Source organism: Rhinopithecus roxellana, chromosome 16 (assembly GCF_007565055.1).
Source record: "Rhinopithecus roxellana isolate Shanxi Qingling chromosome 16, ASM756505v1, whole genome shotgun sequence".
In the NCBI taxonomy this organism is placed as follows: Eukaryota; Metazoa; Chordata; class Mammalia; order Primates; family Cercopithecidae; genus Rhinopithecus; species Rhinopithecus roxellana.
Window position 1 is genome coordinate 42,695,737 of NC_044564.1, and position 25,648 is coordinate 42,721,384.

General features: G+C 41.0%; 1 protein-coding gene and 1 long non-coding RNA gene across 2 annotated transcripts in view; one reads left to right on the forward strand and one right to left on the reverse strand.

Moving 5' to 3' along the window:
* The window catches only part of PRUNE2 (prune homolog 2 with BCH domain), a 296,911-nt gene that overhangs the window by 122,696 nt on the left and 148,567 nt on the right, over positions 1-25,648 (forward strand).
* LOC104682175 lies at positions 1,517-24,323 on the reverse strand. The gene is made up of 3 exons (XR_004053899.1): positions 24,204-24,323; positions 5,198-5,377; positions 1,517-4,968 (listed from the first exon to the last, which is right to left on the reverse strand). It is a non-coding gene; the product is annotated as an uncharacterized LOC104682175 (long non-coding RNA).

The window sequence follows — 25,648 nt, forward strand, 5'->3', positions numbered from 1 at the left end:
TGTCCATCTGAAAATATGGGGGTGAAGGCTGAAGAAAATTATGAGGAAATACCTTAAGCTCCTGCTAGGCCCTCCCTCGAGTCTTCCCTAGTAGAGAAGGATCCTTGAGAGTTTGTATGATACTTGCTCTTCCTAACAAGGTACAGCCAGGATAAAGCTACCTTAACTCCATCTTGAAGCTTATATACATACCCTTTCCTGAGATTCACATTAATAAAACAAGGACACAGATTGGGACCTGACTCATTTAATTCCATGAACCAGACCTGTTTTGAGTGCCAACCATGTGTCAAGAATTAGTTTCTCTCGACTTGCAAATATGAGTCTCTTTCTCTTTTTCTTCTAAGATTTGTGATCTCTGCGATCTCCAATCACCAGATGTGGCCCCACTCAGGTTGTCTTCATTGTCAAATTGGAATAGTGATAATAATGAACAAATTTCAAATGTTTAAGTTGTGTCAAGCACTGCTTTAAGTGCTCTTTGTGCATTTTTTCAATACATGCCACACACTGTCACAGTCATTGTTGTCAACACTCCCATTTCACAGATGAGCAGGATTGAGCTTTTCCCCAAGGGCGCATGGCTAGTGAATAGAGACACCTTTCAATCCAGGAACTCTGGCTCCGAATGCAAGCCTGGGACCAGTGTGCTACACTGCACCTTAAGAAGTTTACAAAGAGGAAAGGAGTGGTTTGTGAGTTTAATGTCCAGTGTATATAATAACTATCAACTGAATTCACAATCATTTACTTGTGGTAACTCTAGCCATGGTAAGAGATGTTTCTCTTGACTAGAATATATCTGTTTGGTGAGTTAACATCTGATGGTTGCTTGATGGTGTTTTGACTCTCATGTCTTCAGTGAAACTAGGGAAATTATTACCTAGGAAATGCCATGCCTTTTGGAGATACAAATCTTTCAAAGAAATGGGTCCTGTGAGTTGTAAGGGTCTCATAGTCTCTTGACAAATATTAGAAAACCAGGTGAGGACACAAAGAACTTTAGTTGCTGGTGATGGCTTCAGAAGTCAGGGACTCTTGAGCAGAATCTTGAAGGATGGAGAAGCTAGGTAGAAGAAAGGGGAAAAGGCATCCTAGACAGGGGATGTTCTGAGGCCATGTGTGGGAAGGAATGCTTGGTGACTGTGGAGATGTGGGAAGCTGTGGCAGCACAGACAGGGCCAGAAGCTGCGGTCACAGGAGAGGAAGTCAGGAGGAGCTGGGCTGTAAGGCCTTTGACACTGTGTGACTAGACAGGGCTTTCTCCTGTGGGCAGTGGGAGGCGGGATTGGAGGGGACTGTCTAGTGACCATGAGAGCATCATGGAGGCCATTGCCATTGACAGGCCAGGTTGAAGCTGGTGCAGGACTGGAGCAAAGGGGTGCCTTTGGCTATGGAGACAAAGTGATGAGCAGGTGCAATGTGTGCAATTTTCTACCTTAAGAAAAAAATAAATTAATAAGTGGGAAAGTGAAATACTGTATGTAGAAAAAGGCTAACAAACATGGCAAATGACCACTTTTTAAAAAATTTTACTTTACGTTCTGGGATACATGTGCAGAATGTGCAGGTTTGTTACACAGGTATACATGTACCATGGTGGTTTGCTGCACCTATAAACCCGTCATCTAGGTTTTAAGTCCCACATGCATTAGGTATTTGTCCTAATGCTCTCCCTCCCCTTTTTCCCCACTCTTGTCACTTTTTTTTAAAAGTCAGCAATAAAAATAAATTGAAACTAAATCAAATAAATTGACACTATAGAGAACAAAATAATAAGTATAACAATGTAATATAGTAGTAAAAGAAAGTAATAATAAAGAGAATAAAAGCCACTTTGGTGATAAAAGAGTAAGAAAAGTTGTAACAAAGAATCAAAGTTGATATAGTATGCCAAGACACTGTAAGAAAAAATAATTTAGAATGACAGATTTTGAAAAAGCTTAATTTTCAGCAAGTTTAAAAAATTGATAGGGCAGATAAAAAGTGTGAGTTCCTAATTGGAATTCTCAGGTGTAGCAAATTCTGTGGGTCTTTGTTAGAAAGGGGAGGTGCAGAGGACCCTGAAGGCAGGGAGCATCTCAGGTCTTGCTCCTGACAATCATGAAGGCCCAGGAGTGGTCCCCTCCACCCATGAGGCGTAATCAGTCATCCTTCTGGCTTCAGTAATCTTGCATGCATGTACCACAAGGAGCCACTGGGTTTCTCATTTGCATGGCTACATTGGGGACCATGCTGTTAAGTGCAATCAGCAATATAGGGAGAGGAACAAGGAGGTGAAAGAAAGAGAAGATAATGAGTTTGATTTCGAACCTTTTGAGCTTTAAATATCTAGTGTTCATCAAAGGCAATATAGCCCATAGGCAGCATCTATTGGAAATTAATAAAAATAAGGGTCTAGGCATTCAAGTTAGTGGTGCAGATGGAAGAAAAGACTTGAGAGCCGTTGAAATTCTTGTGGGGAAGTCGAAAGCAACACAGCGGAGAGAGGATTGGTAAAAGATAAAAGTCGTGGAAGCAAAGGCTAGAAGCTAATATGTGTCAAGAGGAGAGCCAGAGATGGCCAGAAGCTAGTATCTGTCATAGGATAATTCAACTCATGATACTAGTTTCCTTGATTTAAGGATCTCACATATGCTGAGGTCCTTGTGTTAGGTCCTGCTGTTGGTTGTGGCTCACAGAGATGGGGACGCTGACAGCTCAAAGTTCTTTGTATCCTGTTCCTTTTGACCAATGTGAGCTTAAATCTAATATTTCTTTGAATCCCTGATGTTGATATCACTTAGAGTTCTTTTATTCTCTCCCATGAGCATCAGTTAAAAGAAAACATTACTTATTGGACTATCCATGAGCAAAGAGGCACAGAAGTTCAGAGACATTAGTGGAAACACCTGAGCTGCCTGAATCCTCTCCAAACTGGTAAATGACTCCTAAAAGATGAGGAAATTCAAATTCTGGCTTCTGCTGAGAATTGAATATTTCCCAAACCGCCTGATGCACAGCCCCAGCTGAGACCTAATGCAAGTATTTTGCTTAAGAGAACCCACAAATGCGAGGTGCTTCTAACAATGTATGTCAAGCAGTGTGTAGCTGATGGTAGGAGTTAGATTTATGCATATTGTGGTTGTCCATTTCCAGCTGCTTTTGTGAAGTCAAACTTTTTTTATGTTAACGGATCACATTATTATCACATTTACTGGAGAATAATGAGATATGGTGGTGATACATCATTGGCAGCTCATAGCGCCATTTGAAAACATGCTTGTTTTTAAGTCTGAAATAATAGGTCAAAGAGAGAGAGGCACACTCTGCATGCGCGCGCACACACACACACACACACGCACACACACAAACACACAGCTCTTAACAACTGGTCTTGAGTAGCTGTAAATGCTTTGTTGCCAGGAGTGAACCCTAAAGTGGCTCACAAGAGTGTCCTATTTCTTCCAATTAACTACAAGGACAGACACATCTCAAAGTTGAGATGAGTGACCAGTACGATTTGCCAAAATTCTAAAGAGCACTCACCATGAAATGGATAAAGATTACCTTTGGGGATTTGCACTGCATGGATTCCATGAAAAGTTTGTTGGACATTGTGTGAGATAGAGAAATAAAGTGTATTGTATAGGATACTATGAGGTTCCCTGCCTTTGCTTCACACCTCAGGCTTACAAACGTGCCCCATAAACATTCCCTCTGTGGATCTTGCATTTCATATATGTATCTAAACTCTTATAGTCAAATTACACTTTTAGTATTTGCTGTCTGGTGTGATGATGAATCTTATACGTGTCCCTTCTTTGCATGAAGTAAGATAGTCAACCTCTTCAAAACTTTACATCATTCTAGATTTAAGAGACAAGGAAGAGCTTCTCAGGCAGAAGGAATAATGTATGCCTGACATGTTCAAGGAATTACAAGTTAGATTTTGTTTAGGTGCGTGGGAGGGGATGATGGTGATGACAGATAAGGCTGGAGGGATGGAGAGAGGCTTTGGCCATATAGAGCCTCAGTACAAGGCTAAGTATTTGAAGTTTATACTGGAAAAAAAATCAAAGGGGAGGGATAAAGGACTCAGTCATCTTTGCACTGGAAAACAGAATATGTAATTAAAGTCCCACAGCTGCATGTAACATTGAATTCTTCCAGGTTAAAAAAAAAAAGTTTAATCTTGTGATATTAATGGAATGACATTTTGAGGTCTTGAGAATGGGCACAAAAGTGGGAAATGAATTTCAATATGGGAAAGACACTGAGGATGATGTTGATTAGATAATTCACTCTGTAATCATCATGCTATGTGTTAGTAAGTATAACCCTGGAAAGGTCTTGAGACTCTTCCCAGCCTGTTCACCCATCCTCTGGGCCAGAACACTCCTTAGGAAAAACAGTCAGCTAAATATTGGGCAGCAACATGAAGGGTCTTTGAACAAAATGGGAAACGTTATTCTGCAGTGCAGAAAAGTCACAGTACAGATCTGGGAACTAAATATTAAAAATGAGTGTGGCTGGATATGTGGAGAATGTTGGACCCAGAAGGAACCTTAGATATCAGATGTTACAACAGCTTTATTTTGAGGGTTAGAAAGGTGAAGTGATTTGGTTATGAACGCACAGTTTAGGCAGCAGGGCCAGAATCCTGACCCTCTGCCCTGTGGTTATCTCCTCCCCAACTTGGCTGCCTCATGTCATCCCAGTGTTCCATTTGGTTTGTTGCATGTCTTGTGAAGCCCTCAAGATTTTCTCATCTGTTTTCCTCTCTCATTGGTAATGCTCACTTAGTGACTTCATTTCAAATCCTTAATCCCGCTCAAATAAATATCCACAACAGGATCTGTTTTCCTGCCCATCCTTTAAGGAGCGCATGAATTCATTTTCTAATGTCCTTCCCTCACAAGGGGGACCAGGCACAGGGTGAGGCTCATCGATGACCCAAGATGGCGGCCGGGCATTTCTCCCAGAGATCTGTGAAAGTGGAGGACAAATATGGAGGGACGGAGATGAGCCGGGGTAGAAAATCCAGACTCCGTGAGGATAAATCCAAGTGAGCCACTCAGACAATACGAGGCAAGAGATAGAAAATGGGTAGTGGATTCTGGGAGGCCAGTGAGTAGGAAGGATAGAAATGAGTAGAGGAACTTAAGGCCATCAAAAGTTTCTGAGTAGAAAATTGGGTGCTTTATAAAGCACTTACCTCTGTGCTTTCTTTTGTGCTTCCTGTGTGTGTGGATATTTAAAGGGGCTGGAAATGTGCAAAAACATATCACTACTTAGACATTACATTGTCATCTTGCTGTTTCTAGTGATGTTAATTATCTCCATTTCAGCAGATGTGTGGCCTCAGATGGTAAAGTCAGCAGCCTTTTTTTCTCACCTGGAAATACATACAACCATTTGAGGTGACAAATGACAAGGTGTCAGCATACCCTGAACTTGAGTTGGGAGCTATACACAATATTATAGGTTTCCGAGCATCACAAACACCCTCTCTGTTTCTTCACTGGGCACTAAATGTTAATACTTATTTCACTGGGCTGTTGGCAGGAACAAATGAAGCAATCTGCATAAAGTCACTAGTGCAGTGCCTGGCACATGCCATTCTCTTGAGCTCCCCTCTACAGATTCCACAGGTCATATGACTTCTTGGGGTACAGTGGCTCACACCTGTAATCCCAGCACTTTGGGAGGCCAAGGAGGGCGGGTCACCTGAGATCAGGAGTTTGAGACCAGCCTGGCCAACATGGTGAAACCCCATCTCTACTAAAAATACAAAAATTAGTGTGGTGTGGTGGCCTGTGCCTGTAGTCCCAGCTACTTAGGAGGCTGAGGCAGGAGAATTGCTTGAACATGGGAGGCAGAGGTTGCAGTGAGGCATGATGGTGCCATTGCACTCCAGCCTGGGGGACAGAGTGAAACTCTTGATTCCAAAAAAAAGAAAAAAGAAAAATCAAGAAAGGCGTAGTCAGATACAACTGATGTTAATGAAGTGTCTACTTTGTGGTTCAGTGCCTCTCTGTTTAATCACCACAATACCTACTAAGTGGACTGTTCTTGACACTTTAAAAGAAACCTAAGGAAAATGACAGGTAACATGGGAGAGGCTAGAAGAGATCCTAAAGATCGTCTAATTCATAGACACCAATCTAAGACCCAGAACATTTGCAGAGGGTACACAGCTAGTGAATAGCACGTATATGGTTAAAGGCCAACACTTCTGGCTTCTGGTCTATTCTTCATTCTTCCATGTAACTCATCCCTGCCGTTGATACGTCTGTAGTTTTTGCTGCACTGACTACTCAGAAATAGTGCTGTCGATGGTGATCCAGCCCTGTGTCACTGAGGAGACTCGCAGTGGACTAGCTCTTCACTTACTGGTCTTGGTATTGGTTGAGACACTAAGTATATGTGTTGTAATTCCTTAGGGCATAAAGTAGTAGTATCCAAGAAAATACCTCCAAAGCTTTACTGCTTATAACTCTAAAATTTTATTTTTATTAAAAAAGTATTTATATGGAACTTAACACACAGCTGGTACCCTTTGAAGGATTTTACAAAAATCAACTCATTTAATTTCTAGAATAACTCTGTAAAGGAGATGCTGTAGTTGTCTTCATGTTTCAGATAAACAAAGTGTGGCACAGAGAAAATAAGAACTTTCCCAAGTTTGCAAAAATATGAAGAAGCAGAATCTGGCCCTAGAGTTCATGGTCTTAACTACTCCACTTACTCCACCGACTTGCCTCTCAGGAATTACCAAAACTGCTGATTCTTCCTCCCCAGAAAGCACATTCTTTCATTCATTCTTCCCCTTTCTGGAAGTTGTGTCACTTTTCTTCCAAGTGGCCTATAGTCCATTTAGGCTTTCCTAATGCTTGCTTTTTTTTTTTTTTTTTTTGAGACTGAGTCTCGCCCAGGCTGGAATGCAGTGGCGCTGCAAGCTCCACCTCCCGGGCTCACGCCGTTCTCCTGTCTCAGCCTCCTGAGTAGCCGGGACTACAGGCGCCGACCACCACGCCCGGCTAAGTTTTTTTATTTTTAGTAGAGACGGGGTTTCACCATGTTGGCCAGGATGGTCTCGATCTCCTGACATCGTGATCCACCTGCCTCGGCCTCCCAAAGTGCTAGGATTACAGGTGTGAGCCACCGCGCCCAGCCAGGCTTTCCCAATGCTTTCTATGTCTCTGATTATCTTGCCTACCTGTATTCTGACTCTAACATCTCCGTTCATTTTGCTGTACACTTCAGTTATAGGAAATTAGAGTCCAGTAGGATGAAAGGTGAAATACCAAGACATTCACCATTAACTCATTTACCAACACTATATGCTATGTGCTAGGTATGAGGGACATAAGGAACTAAAATACACACAGTTCTTATCCCCTTGGAGCTTTCAGTTTAGTCAGGAAACGAGACATTAAACAAGTAATCATACATATAAATGTAGATTTCAAACTAATTTAAGTGCTATGAAGAAAATTATTGGATGCTGTTTTGAGAAAATATATAACCTAGTTTACATTAGATAAGGAGATGTGTAAGGCCTCCAAAGAAAGTGATTTTTAAGTTTATAAATCAAGCATATACAGTATAGGCCAGGAACGGACTAGGGGTAAGAGCATTCAAGGCAAAGGGAACAGAAGTGCAAAGACTCTGAAGCGGGAAATAGATTGGCACATTCAGGAAACTGAAAGAAAATTCATTAGAAACTGCATGTGTCATAGTGAGTGTAGGGGAGGGGGTGGCATGGCTGGAGAGGTGGTAGAATCAGATCCTGCAAGCCTTCCCAGGCCAGAGTGAACACTTCAGACTTTATTTTATATTCAAGGGAAGCCACTGGAAGATTATAAAAGAAGAACAGATTTCATTAAATATAAAATCAACGTAGATTCAAATTTTCTGGATGGGCAATACTTATGTTCACAGGAAATGTTTTAAAATATGCAGAAGATAATTAAATGGGCAATGGACAAAGTGAAAAGCTTAGACTTTTTTTTTTGGAAGTATCTGAATGCTCCTTAGTCATTTAAAGGAGAATTGAAAAATAGCAGTGAGTCCCACATAATCCAACCTGTGAGATTAAGGTTCTTTGTGGGGAAGGACAAAGATCTGTAAATTTACTGTTTCCTTCCAAAGGCAATTTCGAATTTTGATAGGGATGTGGCAAAGAATTAATGGAAAGCAGGTGACAATAGGAATAAAGAGATGGGTTAGAGGCTGCCTTCATAGACCATGGGAGAGGTGACCACGGTTTGAAGTAGGATGGGGGCAGTCAAAATGTAGTAGAAAAAATCAAGATATATTTGTATATATATTTAATATATATAATTTATTCAAGTTGTAACCAATAGGATGTGTTGATAGACTGGCTCTGGGGATTAGGGAGGAAAAAATGTCCTGGATTATTCTCAGGTACGTAGCATAAAAACTTGGTGGATATCATAGACCACTTTCTGAGATGGGAGACACACGGTGTGAGGGTTGCTGGCACACCCTAGCTTGCAGCGTAGCCTGTGTGGTCCTGGGGTGGATGTCATAGACCACTTTCTGAGATGGGAAACACACGGCTTGAGGGTTGCCGGCACACCCTAGCTTGCAGCGTAGCCTGTGTGGTCCTGGGCATCCCCCAATACCATGGAGAAGCTGGCTTCTCTTTGGTTCTCAGTAGCTGTCTTTGTGGCAAATGCCTCTCCACATCTGAAAAAACAAACAAAAAAAAGAAAAAGAAAAAGAAAAAACCCCTCTTGCTGCTTGGTTTTAAATGAATCTTGGATACAGGTAGCCAGACTAATGGTGTCTCAACTTGTCTTCCAGTTTAGGATTTTAATTTTTGGTATTTTTCACTTCTCTCTGGAAATCTGTTCAAATCTGATGTTGAGAGAGTGCATAGCTGCTTCATTATTAGTTTACTGATAAATAAATATAGAAAATATAATTGGGTCATGTAGCTATCGCTAACCAGTTTTTAAAAATATGTATTTCTTGGATCTTACATAGGCCTGAAAGTTTAGTTGCACTACTTTAGGAGTCTCTTTTTATGCATTTGTTCAATTAAAAGCTAAAAAAGACAAATCCTTAAGAAAATACCAGTATTTTTCCTACATATGAAATCAAAGGTCCTTGTCTGAAGATGAATTTTACTAGTTACGAGAATCTTCCTATTTTTCTAGCTTAGTCCCTGTCATTTCCTGTAATAGACTTATATTTTACCAGCAGCTCTCACACGATTTCTTTGTGAAAAATATTTCTCTGTATAGAAGAAAGTTTATCATTTGGAATGTTAAATGCAATTATATTGACATATGGTGATAATGGGATAAAGCATACGGGTTAAAGGTTGCAGGAACCATGGCTTGGCAATTAGCGATGTAAATGAAACATTCATTATCCATCATGCTGAGAAGTTGATGAACTGTACAGTAAATCTGAGCCCACAGTCAGGACTGAGATAAGTCATTTCAGACAATACAGTGGAGTATTTATGAGCACCAGGAACAATGTTTCAGATTTCTGCCATGAAGGTTTCTTTACCTATTTAGTTGAATAAAGACCTTATAAAGTCCAAGCCACAATGCTGTCCTTCCACAGGAATAAATATGAGATTCTAAAACTTTCTCTTAAGATGAAGCATTCTGAGAGCTAAAGTGGCTAGATGTTGACAATCACCATTTTTCATAAGTGCATCCCGTAAGAAAGATGTACTGTAGGTTGTTTGTCTTGAAGAAGACCAGTGATGTATTTCAAAATTCGAAATTGGCTTTGGAAGGAAACTGTAAGTTTACAGATCTTTGTCCTTCCCCACAAAGAACCTTAATCTCACAGGTTGGATTATGTGGGACTCACTGCTATTTTTCAATTCTCCTTTAAGTGACTAAGGAGCATTCAGATACTTCCAAAAAAAAAAAAAAAAAAAAAAAAGTCTAAGCTTTTCACTTTGTCCATTGCCCATTTAATTATCTTCTGCATATTTTAAAGCATTTCCTGTAAACATAAGTATTGCCCATCCAGAAAATTTGAATCTACGTTGATTTTATATTTAATGAAATCTGTTCTTCTAAAGTTCTTTATTTAATCACGTAAAATAGTATCTTCAAAGGTGAAATTAAAAAAATCACTGGAGAAATGTTAAAACTTCATTTATTTAAGATAACTAGTGATACAGCTAGCAAACCCAAGAAGCTAAATGGAATGGAAATGCTCAGTGGTGCTCAGCCATTACCCAGGACCAGAGATTCCTTTGTTAACAGTTCAATTTGTTGCAGCACAAGTGAGGATAAATGGGGCCCTGACAAAACTATGAAAATGAATGATAATCATAATAACATCTGACATGTATTAAATTTGATGTTATGCCATTTCTGTTCCACCAAATGTACTAATATGGGCATTGTTCTAGGCACATGAAATAAATCATCTCAATTCATCCTTCCAATAACCCAATGAAGTAGATCATACTTTATCCCACTTTATGGATGGGGAACCTGAGGCTCAGAGGTGAGAAATGATCGTCCAATCATCCACGTTCACACAACTAGTAAACAACTGGGCTAAACTTCAGCTCCAGCTCCGTGCAATTCCTCATTGAACCTCTTTGTTATTGAGCTTGCTCCGACTGATCTCCTATATATGTGGCCATCCCATCGTTTCAGTAGTGCCCTAGTTTGAAAGTCCACTTCATCAGGCATCCAGTGCCTTCCAGCCTTTAAATGTCTCCTATCAAACTGGAAACAATTAGCCTGGGAAAATCATCTATGCCAGTGAATTAATTTATTGAATGTGTTGTCCCGTATCTTTCTATGGGGATGAAAGGCTGTATTTCTGCCATAAGAGAATGCTGGCTGTCTCTAGAAGAGCTGAGGGAAAGGTTGGATGAGGTCCACGCCCAGCTCTTACAATGGCCTGCAGTGGTCCTCCTCAGCCTTGACTCACCTAGGAAACTTGCAAGCATCAGATTCCCTAGTCTACCTCCAGAGATTCTGATTTAATCACTCTAGGCTGGGACCCAGTTCCTTAGAATAATTCTAATGTGCAGCCAAGGTTGGGAATCCCTGGATGGAAGTACGTGATTTGGTCCCCTCTAACCTCACCTACTATTTATTATCCCTCCACCTCCCACTGATATAGACATGCTGTCTTCCTTGCTTTTCCTAGAACACAACAAGCATGCTTTTGCCTCAGGGACTTTGTACCTGCTGTCCCCTCTCTGACTAGAAAACAGTTTCCCTAGATTCCTGCATAGTTAGCTCCCTGAACTTATTTCAATTCTCTGCTGAAATGTCATGTAAATGGTGGTATCTTCCCTGACCATCTTATTTAAAATAATACTTCCCTTTCCCCTAATATTCTCTGTCCACCTTATTCTGTTTGAGTTGCCTGCACTGACCTATCAACCATTGACATATAACGTATCTACTTGTTTATATATGTATTCTGTTTCACCAGCATTGAAATGTGACTTTCACGAGGGTAGGGATTTTTGTCTGTTTTATTTAATGCTGTATCCCCAAGAATGCCTTGCATAGATTGGAACTAAGAAATATGTATTGAATTGAATAAATGAATACATTTGGGAAGGAGCAAAGGAGTCCTTGCCCCTAAAATTCATTTCTTCAGTCAGCCAGCAAACTGTATGGAATGACATCTATGTGCTGAGCTCAGAGCTCTGCGCCTGGGATAGCATTTTACAGAGCATGGCTGGCCAGTGCTCCTGCTTACTTCGATTTTCTGCCTTCCCACCATTCCTGTGCTTATTATATTCTTTCTCAGAAGACTTTTTCCCCACTGTTGAGAACAGGGCAGTCTGAAAAACCTCCCTACTAAAACTGAGGTTGGCACCCCTCTCTTACTTCATTGTGGAATCCTGGAATGGTCTTTCTTACCCTTTGTCCCTAGCAGTCCCACATGCTTTGGGTCATTGCATTTCTTCCCTTCTCTGCCCACCCCCACTTCTCTCCTTCAAACAACATCATCTCTCAGCAATATACAACCTCAAGGGCTATGGGGCAGGGGAGAAAGAAGGGCCCAGGAGGAAGCTACCCTGGTGGCTTCAGCAGGGTGCAGCAGCAGATGTGGGAACCCAACCCAAGAGGAACAGTTTAGGAGTGTTGAGAATCTCTGCTGAGTGGAAGAAAGGTCCAGGCCCTGTGTGTGTGTGTGTGTGTGTGTGTGTGTGTGTGTGTTTTGGTAATGAGAAAGAAACTCAAGAGAAAGCTTCATATATCTTCAAACACAAAAAAAACAAAGAACAAAAAAAACTGCTGGCTGGACGCAGTGGTTCATGCCTTTTAATCCCAGCACTTTGGGAGGCCGAGGTGGGAGGATCGTTTGAGGTTAGGAGTTTGAGATCAGCCTGGCCAACATGGTGAAACTCCATCTCTACTAAAACTAGAAATACTAGCTAGGAGTAGGGGCGGGCACCTGTAATCCTAGCTACTTAGGAGGCTGAGGCAGGAGAATCGCTTGAACCTGGGAGGCGGAGGTTGCAGTGAGCCGAGATTGTGCCACTGTACTCCAGCCTGGGCAACAGAGTGAGATTTGTCTCAAAAACAAAACAAAACACAAACAAACAAAAAAAGAAAATGTGGTGTATATGTATACCATGGTATACTACTCAGCTTTTGCAGCAATGTGGATGGAACTGGAGGTCATTATCCTAAGTGAAATAACTCAAAAATGGAAAGTCAGATACCACATGGTCTCACTTATAAGTGGGAGCTAAACAGTGTGTACACATGGACACAGAGAGTGCAATAATATCATCGGGGAGTCCAAAAGGTGGGAAGGCGGGAGGGTGGTAAGGAATGAAAAATTACCCACTGGGTACAATGTCTACTATTCGGGTGATGGCTACACTAAAAGCTCAGACTTCACCACTACTCAATATCCGTGTAACAAAACTGCACTTGTACAGCCTAAAATCTACAAAAATTTTAAAAATTTCATTTGTGCTTACTGTCTTTACTGAAATATTAAATATTTACTAATGAGTTGATTACTCTGTGTACGTGAGATTGTCTTTTGTAGTCATAAAGAAGGGATGCTTAGAAGTAGTATCAGTGTTCTTTCTTATCCCTATCCCTTCCGAATCTCATACCAGAAAACGCTGGAATGTTTTGGAAGGAAATAGAGAAGAGTGAAATTAGGTTTAGGGATGGTAGTCATAGGAGGAGGGGAGTAATGGAAGTTATAGAAGTGGTGGTACTTGGCGTTGGTCCAAGCTAAAGGCTGGAGGATGATGTGTTAGAAATGAGCCTGTATCGCCGGCATGAAGGCCAGGTGAGCAATCCTTGTGCTTTTTCTGGGAGAGGTAAGGCCCAAGAGAATTTGCCTGAAATGGGATGATATACAACCCAGTTTCACACCGAAGAAAATTTGAGGAGTTCTAGGGCAAATGTAAAGAGATAACATTCCTTGCATGCCTGAAGAGAAGACATATGGGCAGAGTGAGAAAGTGATTTTAAAAATGACAAAATAGGCTGGGCAGAGTAGCTCACACCTGTAATCCCAACACTTTGGGAGGCTGAGGCAGGCAGATTGCTTGAGCTGAGAAGTTTGTGACCAGCCAGGGCAACATAACGAGACCCCACTTCTACCAAAAAAACCACAAAAATTAGCTGGGCATGGTAGTGCATACCTGTAGTCCCAGCTACTCTGGAGGCTGAGGTGAGAGGATCGCTTGAGCCTGGAAGGTCAAGGCTGCAGTGGACTGTGGTCGTGCAACTGCACTCCAGGCTGGGAGACAGCGTGAGACCCTATCTCAAAAACAAAAAACAAAAAAAAGACAAAGTACAAAATGGTCCTCTGAGAATATTGCTCCTCTTGGTCATTGCAAGGAGATGCATTCTAACGGGATGTTTTCATTTCCACTCCCAAATCTGAGACGCTTGTTTCCCCTCCAGTGTTTCACACAGATGGTTAGTGAACAAGTCCTTCCCCCGACCAAATAAACTTGATTTTCTGTCTAGTCCTATTCAGTTCAGGTTAGCAAGTAACAGGGCAAATTTTTTTTTCTTCTTTGGGACTTGAAGTATGGTGTTTTATAATTCACTGAGTGATTACAGTGTGCCCATAACTTTATGTAAATTATTTTTATTTCTCATAACTCATCAGTGTAGTAGATATTAGTGTTCCCATTACATCGATGAGGAAATAGAAGCTCGGCAACAAAAAGTAATCCATAGCTGGTAACAGAATTTGAACTCAGCTTTTTCTGTCTCTAAAATCTACAACCTCTTCGCTACTCAGAGGTGCTAAAGCTCCCCTGTTTCCTCCGTTTTTAACTTTCTTCAAATCATTATTTTGTCCCGGTTTAAAGAATTGGGTCAGGCGCAGTGGCTCACGCTTATAATCCCAGCACTTTGGGAGGCCGAGGTGGGTGGATCACCTGAGGTCGGGAGTTTGAGACCAGCCTGACCAATATGGTGAAACCCCATCTCTACTAAAAGTACAAAAATTAGCTGGGGGTGGTGACATGCACCTGTAATCCCAGCTACTTGGGAGGCTGAGGCTGGAGAATTGCTTGAACCCAGGAGGTGGAGGTTGCAGTGAGCCTAGATCGTGCCTCTGCACTCCAGCCTGAGCAAGGAGTGAGACTCCATCTCAAAAAAAAAAAAAAAGAAAAAAAGGAATTGAACTGGAGGCCAGGAATGATGGCTCATGCCTGTAATCCCAGCACTTTGGGAGGCCAGAGCAGGTGGACTGCTTGAGCTCAGGAGTTCAAGACCAGCCTGGGCAACATGGTGAAACCCCATCTTTACAAAAAATACAAAAAATTAACTGAGCGTGGTGGTGCACACCTGTAGTCCCAAACTATTCAGGGGGGTCAGGTGGGAGGATCGCTTGAGCTTAGGAGGTTGAGGATGCAGTGAGCTATGGTTGTGCCACTGCACGCCAGCCTGGGGGACAGAGTGAGACCCTGTCTCAAAAAAAAATCTTTTTAATTAAAAAATAAAAAGAGTCAAACCTATTCTGTTCCCTCTGCTCTGCCCAAATTTCCAAGTAGACAATCTGTTATTTGAAATGACCCAATTAAATTTAAAAATACCTATCCTTTCCTAGCCCTGAAGACTTAAAATAGATCTACTGTCTTCTAAGAGTCATTTTGTTTAGTTTTCACTTGCTCCTTCTATTTATAAAGGAGTATCATTTCTCTACCTGCTTTATTCCATCAATTACTTTCCACCTTTTTTTCTGTGGGGTTATTTTTACCAAAATTAATTAACACATGGGGTCTCCTAGGTTTCCTTGTTGAATTTCCTTGTTGAATTCCCTTTACCAGTTGAAACATAGGAACAGGGAAAAAATATTCTTACATTACTGCACCTACATAAGATGTACTTGGCCAGGTGCAGTGGCTCACTCCTGTAACCCCAGCACTTTGGGAGGCCGAGTCAGGCAGATCACCTGAGGTCAGGAGTTCGAGACCAGCCTGGCCGACATGACAAAACCACTCCTCTACCAAAAGTACAAAAATTAGCCTGGCGTGGTGGCAGGCATCTGTAGTCCCAGCTACTCGGGAGGCTGAGACAGGAGAATCACTTGAACCTGGGAGGTGGAGGTTGCAGTGAGTCAAGATTGCACCACTGTAGTCCGGTCTGGGCAAGAAGAGTGAGACTCTGTCTTAAAAAAAAGAAAAAAAAAAAGATGTACTAGTGTGTATGTGATGTGACTGCAAGATGAATGTATTACACTTAGGAAGCCAGGCAACATGAAAGAAGAAAAGATTGTCCACCATAAATCAAACTTCCTTCCCATTCTTCATTCTGGTATCCTCCCAGGGCTTACAAAAATTTCTGTTTCTTCAATGAAAAGGGTTTGGAAGTAACATGGTCTGTTTATTGCATTCCTTCTCCATCAGTGCACACAGTAATTCAAAGTTTTTCCTTAAGCTGGATGAATACCAACAACAACAAAAGACCGCTTTGGTGAAGTAAAATTAACTTGGGAAATAAGCATGAACTTAAAGTAATATAAAGCAGGGGAAGTTGGTGGGATCTTAGGTTACAAATTTCAATGTAAGAAATTATATTGTTGATTTGATTTTTGTTTCTTAATACAAATTGTTCCTTTTCCCAGGTGGAAAGGTTTTGGAGGAAACATACACTTTTCCTGTTGAAGGAAAAGAGCAAAAAGTGACTTGGTTGGGCTTCCCAACTTCTGTTAAAGCCACTTAATTTTTTGAAATCCATGTGTGACTGTCTGTCAGTAATTTACATAGTCAGCCTGGGTACAGTGGCTCATGCCTGTTAATTGCAGCACTGTGGGAGGCCAAGATGGGAGGATTGCTTGAAGCCAGGAGTTTGAGACCAGCCTGAGCAACATAGTGAGACCCTGTCTCTACAAAAAATTAAACAATTAGCTGGATACAGTGGTGTGTGCCTGTAGTCCCAGCTACTCGGGAGGCTGAGGTGGGTGGATTGCTTGAGTCTGGGAGGCCAAGGCTGCAGTGAACCGTGATTGCACCACTGCATTCCGGCCTGGGTGACAAGCAAGACCCTGTCTCTAAATAAATAAATAAATAAAATAATTCACAATGTTCACAAGTTGCAGTTAACCTTCTCCATAGGAGGAGACTTTTGCAAAACTCCAGAGGTTATTTGTGGTTTCCTTTAAGAGTTTGCTTAGAGCTTGGAGGCAGACAGTTTCCAGAGTTTCAAGACTGCGTAGCAAGTGATCGGTTATGCCCCAACCTATGTATTGCTGTGGTTGCGTAGCCCCCAAAATGACTATTGCCACTTTAAAAAAACAATGAGAATAAATATTTTTGACTAAATAATTGTAACTATCGAAGAGTCCATCCCTGAGAAAGCCACTTCATACCAGTAGCTAAGAAGCAGTGATCATTCTGTTATTTCTCTCTGTAATGGACACTGGTGTCTGCTCAAAAAGTGGTTCATTTCAGTGCCAGGATAGGATAAAAACACAAGCAACACAAAAAAAGCCCTTTTCCTTCAGCTTACAGAGGCAGAAGGGAGGCTTTCCCAGCTGACACCTGGTTTAAAGCCAGAAGTGGAATTTCAGGATTCTTGGGTTAAAATATAGTTTGTGTGGGGCCCTATGCTCTGCTTTCTGACCTCGTATGGGCAAATTTGCTGTAATTCAGATTTGTGTTTGGCATCTTTATGAACCCACTGAGTCCCATGCCGTTAGTGTCCTCTTTATCGCAAGGAGAGCATTTCTGCTATCTTTTTGTCAAATAAGCCAGAGTGACTTTTCCTTTCTCACTTAGCATATGGTCTGCAAACCACACCTGAGTGGTTGGTGGCTTTTGTGGGCAGTACACGGAGTATAATGGCCTCTCCCTTCGGGAAATAATTGGAAATAAAAACAGAAAGCAGTAGCCAATTCTTGGGTCTGCTCTTCAGTCAGAATGACATTTAGGTTTGGTTTTTCCTGTTTTCTGGTTTTTGCTGAATTTTTTGAATATTAATTTACTGAATGGTACAGTTGCTTTGATGTGTACAATTTGCAGCCATTCAATACTCTGTTTAGTGTTACCCAAACACCTCGATAAAGTAGCAGTTATTACCCTACCACTCCAGCAATCCCTGACTCCCGACCCACCTTAGTCTTCCTCATTGCACCTGCCTTCATGTCACGTTGCTGCTGTTTATGTCTGTCTCCTGGCTAGCAGGTGACTCTCCTTAAGCAGGAACTCTGCTTCATAGCTCTTTCTTCTGGAAGAGTGCCCAGCATATAGAAGGACTCATTAAGTGCATGAAGACCTAATTCATATTTGACAGCTTTTGAGGATTCTGTAACTCTGAGTTGATTAGTTTTCATTTTGTTATTGTTGCAGCATTAAAGAAATGCCTAAGTTGATGAAAATTAAAGGATATAGTTTGGCCATTTTCTTATAAATATTCTTAAGATGCAAAAACATACATTTGATTGCCAGTTATCAAAATTGCAACCTTTCACATGGGAATATAATTTATATGATATTTAAATCATATCTAGTTTCTATGTTTATCATTTATATAGTATTTCTTCAGAATCATTTCTGTGGCATTTTCTGTTTTGCCAGTCTTTTAGTATCTTTAGAGAATTTTTTGTCAATTTCTCAAGAAGCATATCTACTTTAGCTTGCTATTTATGGTAATTTGTAGCAAAAATTTAACAAATGATACAATGTCTCTAGCTGTTTATTAGTTTACCAATTACTAATTTTTTGTCAGATTTTTTGAAATTTAATTTTTGGTATCTTCCTTCACAAATTTACTTTTGCATTGGTAGTTGAGATACTATCAAAGTTAAGGTACTAATCATACTGACCGTTATGAACAGTCATTTCTGGATTTCTCCATTGTCCCTTTGCTATTTGGAATTATTTTGGGCTTCATTTTCTTTATTAGGCTGACTGAGCTGCTCTTGGTTAAAAAACAAAATTTAAACTTTAAAGAAGATATCAGTTAAGTTTATTGCAAATTGTTGCAATAAACCTAGAATGCTTTCAACAGTTTTCAGGATTTTGTTGTGGTTGAAATGTTAGTTTCATTTGGTTTACTTTTAGCTTTAGTTAATTTTAGTTTTACCATAATATTTCACCAGTTATTTCATAGTCCATTTTAGATGAATGTCAATTTCACGAAAGGATCACATTTCAGATACTGAGTCCTTTTCAATTTTTGAATCATATATTCACTTGAAAAAGCCATTAATATATTTTTAAAATAAGGTAATAGATTGGATTGAAAATGTGTTTTAAAAAAGAAACTTTATCACTTAAAAAAAATCCTTGATATTTTAATGCCCAAGGAATGAATTCTCATTCCCAAAAGTGTTTGGTTCGAAGTTCAGAGAAACTTAGAATAAACTTAGGTAAAATGCCTGAGTTGAAACTCAAATAAACACACTCTAATTAACTTAAAACAAGTGTAAGGGTAAAAATAATCTTCAAAGAATGTTGCCTCAAATGAAGTCAAAAAGTTTTACTATAAATGTTATAGTAAAATTAACAAAAATAAGTTTTTAGTGACTAAAGAATTGTGCTGAATACATTTTTGGTGCATTAACAGTAAAAAATCGGCAGTGCCCTGATATTCTGGGAGGATACCTGCATTAGGTTATGATATTAATACATTTTATGTTTTTAATCCTAAAAAAATGAACTTCATTGCTCTTGTCTAGATAGAGTCTTTATAATACATTTTCAGGATTGTTTTCAATTTAATTATTTGAAACATAAACATTTACTTTTTTCATTTCAAAGTGTTTTTGAGAAACCATGACAGAATATTCAGGATAATTTTAATTGCTACCACTTTTTTGAAAGTAATCTAGAAATGTTGATTTAAATTTTTAGTTCACGTTCCCTTTTATCCAGCAAGCCTACTTTGATAAGCTCTCCTACAGAAATACTAGCATCAGAATATAACAACGTATATTGAAAGTGTTTCACCCCTGTAATCCCAGTACTTTGGGAGGCTGAGGCGGGTGGATCACCTGATGTTGGGAGTTTGAGGTCCAGCCTGACCAACATGGAGAAACCCCATCTCTACTAAAAAGAGAAAATTAGCCGGCCGTGGTGGTGTGTGCCTGTAATCCCAGCTACTTGGGAGGCTGAGGCAGGAGAATCACTTGAACCCGGGAGGCGGAGGTTGTGGTGAGCCGAGATTGTGCCATTGTACTCCAGCCTAGGCAGCAAGAGCAAAACTCTTAACATTTTTCAGTTGGAAGCAATGGAAAGCAACCTTAATGTCCATCAATAGAGGAAGGATTGAATCAATTGTGGTACAGCCATGCGAAGAAGTGCTACGGAGCTACTGGAAAACAGTTCAGTTATTCTGCATGTACTGATGCTGAGGGATGTCCCCAATGTATTGAGTTAAAAAAATTTTTTTAATCTGCAGAATAGTATGTATAATTTAATCTCACATTTTAAAGGATAAGAGATGTATACAATCAGAAGAGAAACCAGAGTATAATAATCTCATATTTTAAAAGCAAAGCAATAAAACCCAACTCATATATGAGTACCATAATGAAAGATTCTAAGAATATCTCTCAAACTGTCAATATTGGTTGAGAAGGTCTGCTGAGAGGCCTGGAAGGGGTTAAGTTATATATCTTTGTTTGACTTGTTAAATCAAGGCATCTATTACTATTGTTATTTAAATTTTTGATAAAGTACAGTGTTTTTGGTAGTAGAAATTATGCAAAGTAAAGACTTACAATTTCTTTTTTATTTTAATGTAGCATAGAATCCGTACAGAGTCTCACACCATGCAAGTGTCCAATGATTTGTGATTAAATCAAAGAAGATTCAGATTACTTGGGTGGTAAGAAATTCAAAGGAAAGTGGTCAGATTAAGGTGAGGTAAACCATACTTTTTTTCTGAAGTGAGTTTTTTTATGAGATGACTTCAACTTTGACAAAATTGTTGATCCTCTAGTCAGCAGGGGTATATATATATATATATATATATAATTTTACAACCCAAAGATAAGAGACCTGGAGAACGTTCTAGATGCAGCTGCAGACAGACTTGAAAGTCATTGACATGGGGCCAGGAGTAGTGGCTCATGCCTGTAATCCCAGCACTTTAGGAGGCCAAGACAGGAGGACTACTTGAGGTCAGGAGTGTGAGACCAGCCTGGCCAATGTGGCAAACCCCCGTCACTACTAAAAATACAAAAATTAACTGGGCACGGTGGCACAGGCCTGTAATCCCAGCTACTTCGGAGGCTGAGGTGGGAGAATCACTTGAACCCAGGAGGCAGAGGTTGCAGTGAGCCGAGATCGCACCACTGCACTCCAGCCTGGGTGACAGAGCGAGAATCTATCTATCTATATATATATATAAAGGAAAATCATTGAAATGGAAGTGCTAGTTCAAGGGCAAGGTATAGACAAGCTTTCTGCGGAGGGGAATTAGACTTATGTGATCCTCCTCCCCAGGCAGCAGTGCTGGGATGGCCAGGGAGGGATTGGTGGCGCTGGGAGGTGACAGGACTCCCTCTGACCTGCCGCTGTGATGCACGTATAGCTGGAGAGCAGTTTCCAAATCACTGAAGAAAGAACAGAGAAGATCAGAGAGATGTGAATGTGTAATTATTAATACCTCCAGTCCTTGCTCTTTCACACCCAAAGCGAGGATCCAAGAGGATTAGGAAGCCAGGGAAGATGAGAATAGCCACAGTGGGCGTGAAAGGGTAATGCTGAAAACACTGGAAAGGACAGTGTTCGGATAGAAGACAGGAGCCAGTGTGTGCTTCTTGCAGCTGGATTTTTACACCCCTGATAGACTTGTGCTGGGCAGGCTGGATTCATTTAAAGACTCACGAGAGATGCACAATATATATTTAAAAAAAATAGGTCAAGAGATGAGCCTTTAAAGTGCCTCCTGTTAGGGGAGGAGGAAGAAGAGAAGTCATCAAAGAAAGTAGGGAAACAACCATGAGAGCAGTGTCATGCAGTCACAGAAGCGAAGTTCTGGAAAATAGTTCTTTTTCTTTTAAAGAGGTGATCAATGGAGTCGAGGGCAAGTGAGAAGTGGAAACCAAGGAAAATAAAGAATCTGTGCTTTTTTTTTTTCTTTTTCTTTTTCTTTTTTTTTTTTTTTTTTTTTTTTTTGAGACAGAGTTTTGCTTTTTTTGCCCAGGCTGAAGCGCAGTGGTGCAATCTTAGCTCACTGCAACCTCTGCTTCTTGAGTTCAAGCTATTCTCCTGCCTCAGCCTTCTGAGTAGCTGGGATTACAGGCATGTGCTGCCATACCCAGATAATTTTGTGTTTTTAGTAGAGACGAGGTTTCACCGTATTGGTCAGGCTGGTCTTGAACTCCCAACCTCAGGTGATCAGCCCACCTCGGCCTCCCAAAATGCTGGGATTACAGGCGTGAGCCACAGTGCCTGGCCAAAGATTCTGTTTTGAATAGGTCCTTGGTGACTGCCAACAATAGTTTCAGTAGAGGAGAGAGTTTATTAATTTGTTAAACAGATATTTATTCATCACTAAGTATGTTGGAGACACTATACCAGAATGAGCAGTGAATAAGACAGGCAAGGTTATGATTTCATGAAGCTTAGCTTCTCCTTGTGGGGGAGGTGTGGCGAGGTAGGAGAAGTAGATGATAAGCAATAAATAAGGAAAACGGTCATTTTGCATAGTGATCATGTGTGTGCCTGTGTATGAGCTGAGAGTGACAGTGGTAGGGTTGGACTGCAGAACAGTACTTTGGAGAGAAAGCCCTCACAGAGAATAGATATTCTATATAATAAGAAGCCACACATGAAACTCCCTATATAATAAGACTCCCTATATAAAAGGAAGCCACACATGAAAAAATCTGGGGATAGTACATTTCAGGCTGAAGAAATGGCAAATCCTAAGGCCCTAAAGCAGGAGCAAAACTGACATATTTGAAGATGGCTAGTGTGATTGGACCTCTGTGAGTGGGGGGAAGTGGCATAGGATGAAATGAGGGAGGTATGCAGGGACCAAACCATGGAAGGAAAGCAAGATTCCCAGAAAAAGTGGGTGGGAGAGGCACTGTCCATGAACACGATCCAGTTGTCCAAGAAAGTTAATTTGGCAGAAAGAAATAGAATGTTAATGTTGGTTCAGATACAGAATCTAGTATGTGTTTTATTTTAAATAAGGGAGGATTAAGCAACCTTAAAGACATAAGAAAAGAGAAAGCTGACTCCTTTTCTTCCAGTGACCATTAGTAACATATTCTGTCACAAGGCACACAGCCACACACTCAATGCTGTCATTAATCCCACACAGATAGGCTTTGCCTGCGGAGTGAGCATATAGTATCCCCTGAAGCTTGTGGCTTTTCTGCTTGGAGCTAGTTTGTAAAAATCAAAAATGATATTGCACTTACATTGGTATATTTCTAAAGAGTTTTTTTTTTTTTTAGACGGAGTCTTGCTCTGTCACCAGGCTGAAGTGCAGTGGGGCAGTCTCGGCTCACTGCAGCCTCCACCTCCCGGGTTCAAGCGGTTCTCCTGCCTCAGCCTCCCGAGTAGCTGGGACTACAGGTGCCTGCCACCATGCCCCGCTATTTTTTTTTTTTTTTTTTTTTGTATTTTTCGTAGAGACGAGGTTTCATCATGTTGGCCAGGATGGTCTCACTCTCTTGACCTCATGACCTGCCTGCCTTGGCATCCTAAAGTGCTGGGATTACAGGTGTGAGCCACCGCGCCTGGCCTCTAACGAGCTATTTGTAAAGGTTAGGTCTTCAGTCAAGAATTTTAAAGCTGGATCTTAGTGGTTATCTAGTCTCACCTCTCCATTTCATAGGTAAGGGAACTGAGTCCCAGAAAAGCATTGATTTGGCCAAGTTCAGAAAGCTAAACAGTGACTGTCGATGTACGATTCTGTCTCTTAACTCCTAATCCAAATGTCTTCTTGCTAGATAAGGCTGTTGCCTTCTACATTTGAAGACTCAAACCCCATGGATGGAGGGAAGGGCATTCAGAACAATTGACTACTTCCTTCTCCTTCATATCTATTTCGTCTTGGCTTCTGTGGCATCATTTTTTCCCAAATGCCCCCCACCTCCTGGAAGCTCTGTTTCGGTTTCCTTTGCTGGCTCCTCCTCTTATGTGTAGCTTCTACATGTTGGAATTCCCAGCTCAGTTCCAGCTCATTGACTTTTCTCCAACTGCATGTCCACTCTAGGGGTTATATGTTAATGCCCCCCCAACAAATGTACATCTGCTACTGAACTCAAAACTTCTAACTTGCCTGCATGGTATCTCCATTTAAATATCTACTGGATATCCAAATTTAACATGTACTAAACAGAACCTTTGACCTTTTCTCTAAATTTGCTCTGTATCATTCTTCTTTCTCAGTATAGTTAGTCAGCGCATTAAACAAGTGTCTTCCATGTGCCAGGGTCTGTTGTAGACACTGGGGTTACAGTAGTGATGAAACAGACAAAAATCTCTGTCATCAAGTATCTTACATTCCAGTGGAGGGAGAAGAACCAAGGAAATCAAGCAGATGGCGTGTTTACTTCAAAAAGGCCTAGTCCCAGCCACCACCTCTCACCTTAACCATTGTAATAACTGATCTCCCTCCTCCTGCTCTTCTGCTGTCCAATCAACATAGCAACCAGAGTAATTTCTATAAAACACAAATATAACACAAATTTTAATTTGGACACCCCCTTCCCCAACTTTAAACCTTCTAGTCACTTCCCATAGCTCTTTGACTAAAATTCCAAACCCATTCCCATGGCCTGCAGACCTCTGTATCATCAGGTCCTTCCCACCACATGGATCTTCCTGGTCTCCCTTGGCTGCAGCCACACAAATCTCCCCTCTGTTTTTCTGATGCCAGCTTCTCGGCACTTGCTATTTCTTCTGTCTGGAATTCTCTGACTTCGGAATATGAAAGGAGCTGGCCACTCCCATGATGCAAGAATGTCGACCCACATACAACCATACTATATCTTGGATTGCCCAGTTTAAACCTTCCTTCTGCCTCATGATGCTCCTTCCCGTCACACTATTTTGACATGTTGCTATTAAAACTTATCTTATTCATTTATTTATTTGTTGTCTGCCTCCATGCACTGAAATGCAGCTCCATGAGAGCAGTGACATGTCTGTCTTGTTGGCTCCTGTATCACTGGTGCCTAGAAGAGTGCCAGAAACGCAGGAGTTGTTCAGAAGTATTTGCTCTGTAAATCAACGAATCAAGGAATGCATTGTGAATGAGGTTATTGCTCCTACCCTTGCCCAACAAATAATCTTTTAAACCAAATGAGGTTGAGATCCACAGGTCAATTCTAGAGGTGCTCCTCTAGTGAAGTCTTGTCCAAATGCAAGTTCCCATCTTTACTAATATCTTTCAAACAATGTAACTCAATCCAAGTGCTTAGCCTATGGCAACTCATTAAATTTCCTTTCCTCTTTTGTTCCTTGACTCATGGGCACCTCTCACTGTCTAAACACAGAAGAAAGCTCTGTCTTCTCCATGCTTCCCCGTGCTCTTTATCCCACTCCCTCTTCCCCGCCACCCCTCTCCTTCTCCATATTGGGCCGTCCAGCACTTCCTATCACCACCATACCATGCAGCATATTCTCCCCACCTTCTCTCTGCAGTATCCACCAACATGGCTTTTAATCTCTTAGTCCTCAGAGAGCACGGGAGAGGCAAGGAAGCTAAATAGACGACACCAGAACCTCTCTTGGGGATGGGGGATATGAAACTTCATCTGTTAATTATTTTTGTGTCATCCCAGTCCATTGGAGGAAGTGGGCAAGTACACCACCAGTTCGTGGTTGAAGTGGTATTACGAGTATGTTTCCTCCAGGAGAGTACAGAGTAGTTGCATCTAATTCAGACTTGGGCGAGCACTCCCAGAATCTTGCCTATGCTTGTTATGGCTCACTTAGATGACTACACTTACTGCAAAGCCTATTAACACTTAAGCTGCATAGTATACCAGGTACCATACTAAGTCCTTTAAGGTAACTTGTTTAAACCTCACGTAACTCTGTGACACCAATACTCCAGCTATGATCCCATTTTATGGATGTGGCAATTGAAATTAAGTAACTTGCTCAGGATCTCATGACCAGTAAGTGACTTGACTTCCAGTGCAGGCAGCCTGAACTGCAGCATCTGGGCTCTTTGTCGTGAAGCTATAATACTGCCCCGAACAGAAGACCTCAGTCTTCACCTCG